The following is a 5,524-nucleotide window of genomic DNA, read 5'->3' on the forward strand; positions in this document are numbered from 1 at the left end:
AATAGCAATCCAAAAAAAAAAAAAAAAAAAAAAGTGTATTTACTCATTTAGTACGGATTTTATAAAGAGATAAAAAAAAATTAATTTTAAAAAAAAAATCGTGTAAACCTCTCGCATAATTTGGCTGTAGAGAAATCAGATTTAGGTCTCAAAACTTCTGCTTTCTGCACTGATTGAATTCCTATCATCATAATTCACAATCAACATCTTTTTCCTCAATTCGGACAATCAATACCATTAACAAACCCCTTTTTCCTCCATTTCTACACCCAAAAAAACCTCAAATTCTTCTCCTAAAACCTTCAACAGTCAATTATGGATTCCCCACAATTCTAAAATACCCCATCAAATCAAAATCATTAAAAAAAACTCCAACCAATTCATCAATGGCGAATTCATCAATAATGGACTCATTCTTTCAACGCTCATTAGATGATTTAATCAAAGGAATTCGACTTCATTCCCCTGAATCATCAACACCCCTTTCATCTTTCCTCTCAAAAGCCATTGAAGAAATTCGTCGTGAAATCAAATCAACAGACCCACAAATGAAATCAACTGCACTTCTCAAGTTAACTTATCTTCATTCAATTTATGGGTTTGAAATTTCTTGGGCTGCTTTTCATGTAGTAGAAGTAATCAGTTACCCGCAGTTCAATCTCAAAAGAATTGGGTATTTAGCTGCTTCTGCTACTTTCAATGAATCTACTGAAGTTCTTCTTCTTGTTACGAATCAATTCAGGAAAGATCTTTCCAGTTCGAATGATTTTGAGGTCAGTCTTGCTCTTCAATGTTTATCAATTATTGGTACGCCTGATTTGTGCCGTGATTTATGCAATGATTTGTTTACATTGTTGTCTAGTACTAGACCTTATGTTAAAAAGAAGGCGATTGCTGTATTTCTGAGGGTTTTTAACAAATACCCAGATGCTGTTAGAGTGTGTTTTAAGAGATTAGTTGATAATTTGGAGAGTACTGATCCTCAGGCTGTTTCGGCCGCTGTTGGGGTGTTTTGTGAGCTTAGTTTACGAGACACAAAAACGTATTTGCCATTAGCGCCCGAGTTCTATCGAATTTTGCTTAACTGTAAGAATAATTGGGTGTTGATCAAGGTGTTGAAGATGTTTGCTAAGTTGGCATTGTTAGAGCCTAGGTTAGGGAAGAAGATTGTTGGTCCCATTTGTGAGATTATGCAGCGGTCCATGGCGAAATCGTTGGTGTTTGAGTGTATAAGAACTGTTGTGAGTAGCTTGAGTGATCATGAGTCTGCTGTTAAGCTTGCTAGTGTGAAGATTAAGGAGTTTTTGACTGAGGATGATCCTAATTTGAAGTATCTCGGTTTACAAGCGCTTTCTGATTTAGCTACGAAGCACTTGTGGGCTGTGTTGGAGAATAAGGATGCTGTGCTCAAGTCTCTTAGTGATGTCGATTCTAATATCAAGCTAACTTCATTGCGGCTTCTCATGTCTATGGTGTCAGAGGTTAATGTGGCTGAGATTACCAAGGTTTTGGTTAATTATGCCCTGAAGTCTGATCCTGAATTCTGTAATGAGATCCTCAGATCGATACTGGTCACTTGCTCTAGGAATTATTATGAGATTGTTTTTGATTTTGATTGGTATGTATCACTTCTTGGGGAAATGGCCAGGGTTCCACATTGTCAATCAGGGAAGGAAATTGAGAACCAACTTGTTGATATTGGTATGAGAGTAAAGGATGCCAGACCTGAGCTAGTCAAGGTTGGCCGGGACCTGTTAGTTGATCCTGCATTACTTGGTAATCCTTTCTTACATGGGATACTATCTGCTGCCGCTTGGGTTTCTGGTGAGTATGTTGAGTTTTCAAGTAACCCATATGAACTGACGGAGGCTTTGTTGCAGCCACGTACTAGTTTACTGCCATCGTTAGTAAGAGCTGTCTATATTCAGTCCACATTTAAGGTTTTAGTGTTTTGCCTTCAGTCTTATCTCTGGCAGCAAGATGTAGTCGATGCTTCTTCCGTTGCTGATGATATGGCATCTTTAAGCTTTGAATCTAAGTCTGGATTGAAATGCCTTGACAGCCAAGATAAGTCAACACATGAAGCTGTTGCACATTCTAAGCAAATGCCTGAGTCTGCAGTCAAAGAATCTTACTCTTGGTCATTTGGTGAATACGGCATTGAAGATGCCGTGCAAGAGAAACCCACTTTATCGTTGCCCGAGAGAAAAACTTCATCCCAAGATGCAGTTGTTAAGCTGCTAAATATGACTGAAACAGCTCTAGGACCATTATTATGGAGCAGTGAAGTGGAAATACAAGAAAGGGCACGGAATATTCTTGGAGTTGTGCATTTAGTAAAGGAGGACGTTCTTCATTGTTCTGGACATCATGTTGACAAATCAGGGAAGAAAGACTTTGAAGTTTCTGAAATTGCTAAACTCTTTGATGATCTTTTTGTTGAAGAGCTTGGTCCAATCTCAGTAACTGCTCAAGCAAGAATTCCTGTACCCGATGATCTTACTCTTAAAGATAATCTCACTGATTTGGACTTGATTTATAGCGACATTCAGCTAAATCCACCATCTACATTTAGTCTTGGAACTTCTCGTTCCAGTGAGAAAGATGATTATCTTCTTTCTAATGACCAAGGTGCAGAAGATGTAGATTCGTCAACAATATCTGGATCTCTGCTTGCACAGCACCGCAAAAGACATGGATTATATTATCTTTCTTCAGAAAAGGATGACACAGGTTCTAATGATTACCCTCCCGCAATTGAAAGTAAAAATCTGGACAAGAACGGTAATGAAGTGAATGATCTCGTGAAATTGACTGATCAATCACTTAAACTTAAGAAAAAACAAAGCCATGCTAAGCCTAGGCCAGTGGTTGTCAAACTGGATGAGGGTGAAAATTTCATACCTACAAAAAAGTTGGAGATTACAGAGGATTTGCTTTCTGGTGCAGTGAGGGAATTTCTTTTAGGAAGTGAAGGAGTGTCTACTTCATCAAAATATAGTGAAGCTGATAAGCAACTTGTCGAAAGAAAAGGAAAGGAAACACTTGTCATTGACGGTGCTCCTAATCTGAGAGAAAAGTCTGTTGCTGTAACCTCTGAGGTTGGGAATTTGAGTTCTAGAAGAAGCAAACATAAAAATCATAGTAAAGAGAGACGACACCATAGCCAAGGTGAGAGTGAAGGGAAAGAAAGAAGTCAAAAGGAAAAGAAAAAGAGCAGTCGTCATCGTCATAGCAGACACAAAGAAGAAGAGAAACAGGGCAGCTCAAACAATGGCTCCATACAAACACAACAAATCCCTGTCTATTTGCTATAGCATGAAACTTTGGAATGATATTTGTGAATCTATACCTTTTTTTTTTTTTTTTTTTTTTTTTTCTCAGAAACGAATTCTTCAATCTCTTGGAATATTGAGGTGTGTTTTTTGTGATGGGCTTTTCTTAGATTTTGTCATGAAATTGTCATCTCACTGTGTTTGTGTCATTGTGTTGCAATTTCATGTAATCTATTCATTAATTATTTTCTTCACAAAAAGTTTATAGTTAGTTTTCGATTTCTGTTGTGGTCTTGTGATCTCTATCATTGTTGCTCTCCAGTCTATCCATCTCTGTTTGCGGGGTCAAAGATTTTGCTGTGCTTGTTCAACCGGATATTTCCTTTATTAATTTTAAGGAAATTTTGACATTTGTTATCAGGGAAAACACCTCGCTTCACATTTGATACCGGTTTAATTTTTTTTTTTTTACCACCTAAATCAGAGTTTGTTAAATTTTATTACCCGATGCCTTACACCGTTACTATTTTCGTTAGTGGGGCCCAATTACCGTTCAGCCACCGTCCCTGCCAGCCACCCTCCTGGCTTCGGCGGCCGGCGCCAACCCCCTTCCCTTACCCCAACCTATGCAGCCAACCCCCCTCCCTTTTGACCATCGCTACCGCCTATGCTTGTTGCTGCGGCGGCGCTATTGTTGTTGTTGTTGAATTAGATTCCCTGTTGAAGCCATCCCTACCAATTCACAAACACAAACACAAAAAATCCTACTTAAAATTAAATTAAATCAAAAATTCATTGTAAATTAATTCACAAATTATACAAATGAATAACACAAATTAACTAGAGTAAAAGGAGAGAGAAAGCACTAATCTACCATGAGATCCAATAATGGAGGAAAAACTAAAAACAAAGAATTGTAAAGGGGGCACCGAAAATGAACCCCTGAGAAGCGGCGAACAAACAAAAACATGTAGGGATTTGTTTTGTAAAGAGAATTAGGATGTAGGAGAAAAAAGATTTGGGAAGATAAAATCACAATTACTTACAAATTCAGGCAGCCACGCAACTAACAATCGCAGCAACCGCCACCACCATCACAACCCACCTCAAGCCATCGCGAGCAGCAACCGCCACCACCATCAATTTATCACAGCCCGAAACACCACCATCGCCACCAATTTCGCAACTAATCGATTTGGGAGTATTTTGGTCAAACTGACTTGGGAGTTGTTTGTTGTTGTTTGATTTGGGAGTGAATTCAGCAACAGGGGGCGACGGAGGCACTGGAGGAAGAGGTGGAGGAGTTGCCTGAAGTTGGTGTTTGGCAACGGCGGATCTCCGTGGAATCGCCATTGTTGGTCACAGGAGAAAACCCCAACTGTCGCTGGCGAGGGGAGGGGGAGGGGTGGCTTAGTGGCTGTTTCTTTATTTTTTTTTATTTTTTTTTTTGAATAAACTTAACGGATTCCGTTAAGTGGTAGTAAAATTTAACAAACTCTGATTTAGGTGGTAGCAAAGTAAAAAAAAAATTAAATCGATAGCAAATGTAAAGCAAGGTGTTTTCCCTAGTAGCAAATGTCAAAGTTTCCTAATTTTAACATTTTCTCAATTCAGAAATTTCATACTTACTCTGTATCTTATATATATACAATGACACATTTTGACCATTAAACTGTTAATATAAGTTAGTTTGACTTCCTTTAATGATTTATACTTAAGAAATAACATACTCATATTGAGTCTCGTTAGAGTTGTCTAAATGTACCTTTTTTAAGTATCATTTGTTTTTACAAAAAAAATTTACCTATTAATTTTGGAGAAATGTGTCAACTAATGTGAAATGGAAAAAACTTTAATTACTCCTCCCGTCCCTTAATTGAGAGCATGTATTCCTTGTTCGGGTGCCCAAGCCTACTTCTATTTAAAGATTTTACTTTTTGAAAATAATCCCCTCTTTTTGATGAGTTGTCATTTTTTTTTTCTTTAACACAAACGTTGATTTTTTTCTTTAATTCCAAACCCCTTTTCTCTCCCACTATAATTATTCCCAACCATTTTTTCTCTCTAATCCCACACGCCAACATGTACTCCCCAATCAACTTTCTTAATTTTTGTGAAAAAAAAAACCTAAATAGACTCTTATTTAAGGAACGGAGAGAGCATTATTTATCATTTATTAGGGCAATGTGTTTTCTTCAGCTTTCTCTTCAATTTATTTTAGAAACTTCTTGTTGGAATTAGATAGATCA

The 5,524-nt window shown here is 37.6% G+C and overlaps 1 pseudogene; it reads left to right on the forward strand.

Moving 5' to 3' along the window:
• Positions 1-386: 386 nt before the first annotated feature.
• LOC145568720 (AP-3 complex subunit delta pseudogene) lies at positions 387-3,427 on the forward strand (annotated as a pseudogene).
• Positions 3,428-5,524: the final 2,097 nt, after the last annotated feature.

This window comes from Chenopodium album, chromosome 11 (assembly GCF_948465745.1).
Source record: "Chenopodium album chromosome 11, dcCheAlbu1.1, whole genome shotgun sequence".
NCBI lineage: Eukaryota > Viridiplantae > Streptophyta > Magnoliopsida > Caryophyllales > Amaranthaceae > Chenopodium > Chenopodium album.